We start from the raw sequence: 6,000 nt of genomic DNA on the forward strand, positions 1-6,000 counted from the left end.
ACTGTCAGATTTCCTTATTGCCCTGGCCCCCTCAGAATATTCCAATCTGCTGTCCTCTAATTTCAGAACACTGTTCTAAGTGATGGTTTGCTAAACTTACCAATACACATCTGAATGGGAATATGAATGAGTTAATCTGCAGTAGCGCTTATGATTTTCTAGATGATTCTAGATTTTCTAGATGATTTTAGATGGTTTTCTAGAAATATCTATTTAGGCTCCAAAGATGTTGGAGTTGACAAGTTGACAGGTCTGTAGGAAAGACAAGTTTGGATAGGGGAGTTTCTACTGGCACAACTTGTTAGGTCACCACATGTAGAACTTTGATTCAGCCCAAACAGGGGAGGCAGGGTTTCCTTCCATAGGTCATTGCCAAGGGGCAGGGCTGAAAAACAGACAGAGGTCCCGTGAGCTGGGGCTATTTTGCCCTTTTTCAATTAATTCTCAGAGGATCCAATCAAGACTGCTGGCAGCTCTTGGACAAAGGAGGGCAACTATTCCAGTGAGTCTGGAACTGAGCGGCTCCAGGGACATGGAACTCTCAGTATTAAAGCCAGGAGAATTCTAGGCAAACTCACTCTGTTGGTCACTCTAATATTCCTTCTCACCTAGGTCAGGCCTTGACTTGAGTGAGGAATACCAGAAAAGAATAGCAATCTTCATCTGCACCTCAGCTAGCTCTTTAGTAAAGACGTGGTAGAGCTCAATATATATCCTATCAAGTCTTTACTATTTCCCAATGTCTTCCCCACCTCCATCCCCACTCCCTAGACATTTGCTGTTCTGTAGTAACAGCAAAGGCCAGGTCTGTTGTTTGGTAGCGTCAGTGCAAGTTAAAAGGGCAAGTCTGAAATTACAGAAGGTCACAAAGCATCCCATGCAATAGTCTGAGTTTATAAAGCCCAAGGCTGGCCCTGGAGAAAATTACAATGGTCCTATTTTAGGTGCCTCAAGTCCATTACTATCTTCTCTCAAGCAGGATTGGAGTGCTTCATGCCCTTTCTTCCTCGTAGTAAAACCTGTGCCCAGGGAACTATCTAATACCAGCAATTTACTCATTAGTGTGAATGAAGTAGTATCTCCCCCAGGCTGAATTAAATTGTTAAGTCTTATCTTTATATTCTTTCATTCCTTCTCCTAAGAAATATTCACCGAGAGCCTTCCATGACTAAGTTGGAATACCGTAAGTGAAAGCAACACAGAGTCTGCTCCCAGGGAACTTAGAAATTTAGCCTCCATTAATTGCAGGCATCAGCTTGCCAGCAAGAAAGGAGCAGTTCAGGGCAGGGATGGATTTCCTAACCGCCCCTGAAACGGGAGCTCTCAGGCTGGCACTGAGAGAGGATGTTGTGTCAGGGTGAGAGGGTTACGAACTCACTGGAGGAATTAGTATGGATATTAAAGCTTAAAATCTCAGAGTCTTGTCTTACTTCTCTCTGTATTATATTTGTTCTGAATTGAAAGATGATGTGAAGAGCAAAGGGGATGGAGATTGGAGAAGTGGCCCCACAAAAGTCTAGACAAGGAAGACAATTTTTAATAGAGAAACATAAACTCTTGATTGTGGTCCAAAAAGTCATTTGATTTCAGGATTATCGTAAAATCCCACCCAAAGAAACCATTTTACATGCAATGATAGAACCACCTCAAGGTCTGAGACAAAGAGGGGGTGAGTAAATATGGTATATCTTACTGTGGAACTTAATGCAGCTATTTTAAAGTATAATTATAAAAATAATACAGTAGCTTGGGAAAATGTTCATATGTTAGCCTTCAAAGTCAGGATATGAAAAATTGTCTAGGTTGTGCTGAAAACTATATAAAATTTGTATAAGCCTATGAGCAAGGACTAGAGAGGAACTTGGACAATTAAAAATTGCTGATGTGGGCCTAGTAAGATTCTAGGTCACTTATTTCATTTTTAGCAGTCTTTTCATGATATTACCTGTACAACAAATATTATAATGAATCAATTGGGCAGGTAAGGATGGGGGGAAACAAAGGCTTGTTTGCAAAGCATCTGGTGATTGGACTGACTGCCAACTCAGAATAAGCCAAATGACAGTATTATGAGACTACTTTTTTTAAAAAATGGATGAAATCAGACTTCACTAATGGAAATATAATGCAGATCCAACAGAAAATATAAGCTTCAGCATTCTGTGCACTAATATGACCACATCTGGAATATTCTGTTTAGCTCTGGTGACTTATTTTAGGGGAGACGCTAATAAATTAGAGTACAATAAAAGAAGACAACCAGAAGATCTGGAAAGACCCAAAAAGAATAGTAAGGGACAAATGGCTTTAGAAACTTTGGGATTCTAACTTGGAAAAGAAAAAACTCAGAACGGGTGCATCTGTTGGATTGTTATTGTGAAAATTATATCAGGTTTTTGTAAGTTTAGAGGGCAGAATTAGAATCAAAAGATAGAACCTTTAGGGAAGCAGTTTCCTGGCTAAAAATAAAGAGGAACTTTCTAATAAGAACTAGCCAATATTGCAATGAGCTATTTCAAAAGTGACCTTCCCAGTGTGGAAAGTGTTTAAGTAAAGACAAGGTGCTGACATTTGTTGGGAGGTTGTTCTGGATGGTACCTAAAGGCCCATTGAATCCTTATATGGTATGTTTCTGTCAAATTTGAGAATGAGAGAAATTTGCTTATGTTTCTACAATTCTTTAGGTATAGACATGAGACAGGTCAAGTTTTCCCTTCCATATCCTCATTCAATTTAGAGACATAAAATGTAATTAGACTGGGGCCTCCCTGGTGGCGCAGTGGTTGAGAGTCCGCCTGCTGATGCGGGGGATACGGGTTCGTGCCCCGGTCTGGGAGGATCCCATATGCCGCGGAGCGGCTGGGCCCGTGAGCCATGGCCGCTGAGCCTGCGCGTCCAGAGCCTGTGCTCCGCAACGGGAGAGGCCACAACAGTGAGAGGCCTGCGTACCGCAAAAAAAAAAAAAAAAAAATGTAATTAGACTGAAGCCAGATGAGAAGAAACAGATTTTTGTCAGTTCCCACTGGATTGTGTGGGTGTCTCCTCTGATTTTATTTTAAAATTCCATTGCTCAATATCCATTTGATTACATCTCAGCCTAATTACTTTTGGCCACATTGTAATTACATTCTTGACATTTAGTCTAATCACTGAGGAAAGAGTTAAAAGAAATAACTTTTATGAAGCATCCTCTACGTGCCAGGCACCATATTATGTATACTACATACATAATTTAACCTAGTCCTCCAACCACATGAGGGAAGAATTATCATACCCATTTTACAGTTAAGCAAACGCACCTAAGTTCCCATAGCAAGTGCCAGAGCTGGACTTCAAACCCTGAGTCCAGTTTATTCCAAAGCTCTGTTGCCTATGCTATTGCTTCAGCTTTCCCCAAGTCAAACCACTGTGAGGCTGAAATTCATCCAGAAGCAACTACAGCCCTATCTCTGGGTAAGTCTCTGCCTATGTGTTTTTTAAAAATTTGTTTATTTATATATATTTTTGGCCACTCCATGCGGCATGCGGGATCTTAGTTCCCCTACCAGAGGTTGAACTCCTGCCCCCTGCAGTGGAAGCTTGGAGTCCTAGCCACTGGACAGCCAGGGAATTCCCTGCCTATGTGTTTTATTTGTTTTGTTTTTGGAAACTGAGCTCATTCCCACAAAAGGACCTAAAGCTGCTTGTTCTTTGAATGAGAATGTTCAAGCCAGTAACTTGCTTCTGGGGTTACTGGCTTCAGAACTGTAGTAAAATAACAACAATAATAATAATAATGTTATAATATCCCCAAAGAAGTCCATGTGGCATGTAAAAGGGACTTTTCAGATGTGATTAAAAGTTTTGAGATGGATTATCCTGGATTGTTCTAGTAGACCCAATATAATCACAAAGGTCCTTATAAGAAGAAGGAAAGAGGGTCAGAGAAGGACAAGTGATGATGGAAGCAGAGGAGGGGGAGGGAGGGAGATAGGGGGTGGTGAGGAGAGGGAGAGAGAGAGAGATCTGAAGATGTTATACTATTGTCCTTGACGGGACCATGAGCCAAGGAATGTTGGTGGCCTCTAGAAGCTGGAAAAGGCAAAGTTACAGATTCTCCAGAAGAACTCAGCCCTGCTGATACCTTGATTTTTAGGACTGCTTTACTTCCAGAAATAAGATAATAAATTTGCGTTGTTTTAAGCCACTGGATTTGTGGTAATTTGTTACAGCAGCATAGGAAACCTCGGCCTTAAATCTTCTACTTGAATAAAGAGAAATTACCGTATTGAAGAACATCTTGACAAACTGTGGAGGGGCTGGGAACCTCTGTCTCTTTTCAGTTCTGTCTGCTGATGAGAGAACTAGGTTGGCTGTGAAGGTCCCTGGCAGGCCTAAGACCCAGGTGGGAGAAAAGGGAAAGGGGGAAAGAAAGGGAGAGAGGGAGAAGGCCAGGAGGAAGGTGGGATCAGGAGAAAAGGATGGATAAAAGAATAAGGTAGGGCTTCCCCGGTGGCGCAGTGGTTGAGAGGCCGCCTGCCAATGCAGGGGACGCGGGTTCGTGCCCCGGTCCGCGAAGATCCCACATTCTGCGGAGCGGCTGGGCCCGTGAGCCATGGCCGCTGGGCCTGCATGTCCGGAGCCTGTGCTCCTCAACGGGAAAGGCCACAACCGTGAGAGGCCCACGTACCGCACAAAAAAAGAGTAAGGGTAGAGGAGAAAGAAAGAGCAACGTACAGGTGGTAACGAGCAGTACCTCATCACTAACTTTCGTCCCACTAAGAATGATGTATTTCTTTTTTTTTTTTTTTTTTTTTGCGGTACGTGGGCCTCTCACTGTTGTGGCCTCTCCCTTTGCGGAGCACAGGCTTCGGACGCGCAGGCTCAGCGGCCATGGTTCACGGGCCCAGCTGCTCCGCAGAATGTGGGATCTTCCCGGACCGGGGCACGAACCCGTATCCCCTGCATCAGCAGGCGGATTCTCAACCACTGCGCCACCAGGGAAGCCCAGAATGATGTATTTCTAAGTAGTCTATTCCTGAGTGAACTTACAATGTCAAAGTTAATATTTCTGTAATACAGGTACTGTATTAATACAAAGAGCATCAACTTGCTTCAAATTGTTGGGAGGGTTTTAATTTGTTTCTAAACTGCTTGGATTCACTCCAGCATTACTCTGTCCACACACACACAACCAAGGAGGAGAGGCAGTCAGAAAGCCATGTTACAGTCAGGGATCACTGCCAGCTCTGAGTAGAGAAGGCATGCATTACCCCTAGTTTCGAGCCCACACGGGCGAAGTGCACTGCAGTCCAGCCCTGCTCCGTATGAAGAAGCAGCACTCAAGCTGTCAGCCTGGTAGCAAGTCCCTGATTCTAACCCTTCTCAGTTTTTCAAAAGACAGCCACAAAGTGCAGGCCCTGGGCTTCCCTGGTGGCGCAGTGGTTGAGAGTCCGCCTGCCGATGCAGGGGACACGGGTTCGTGCCCCGGTCTGGGAAGATCCCACATGCCGTGGAGCAGCTGGGCCCGTGAGCCATGGCCGCTGAGCCTGTGCGTCCTGAGCCTGTGCTCTGCAACGGGAGAGGCCACAGCAGTGAGAGGCCCGCGTTCCGCAAAAAAAAAAAAAAAAAAAAAAATATATATATATATATATAACCATGCGTTTACTGAGCTCCTCCCATAAATATTAGTTCTTTCCTTCAATGAATACTTATTGAGGGCCTCCTATGTGCCAGGCACTTGGGATGCAGCAATGAACAACACAGAAAAAGTTCCTGCCTTTCAGGAAGTTACATTGTAGTGGGGGAAAACACACACTAAGCAATAAGCAGAAATCAGAAAAAGAATGCTGGGTGAAAGGATAGAGAGGGATGAGGTAGGCAGAGGTGGGCGGGCCTTGCACTGTGCTAGGCAGGCGCTGTGAGTAATGGCAGGAATCATAAAATATCAGCCACTTGATGAAAACTTTACAATTTGGATAAAGAGATCGAACATCACAGGTTGACATTTAGGGGACCAAA

Source organism: Hyperoodon ampullatus (genome assembly GCF_949752795.1).
Source record: "Hyperoodon ampullatus genome assembly, chromosome: 4".
Lineage (NCBI taxonomy): Eukaryota > Metazoa > Chordata > Mammalia > Artiodactyla > Ziphiidae > Hyperoodon > Hyperoodon ampullatus.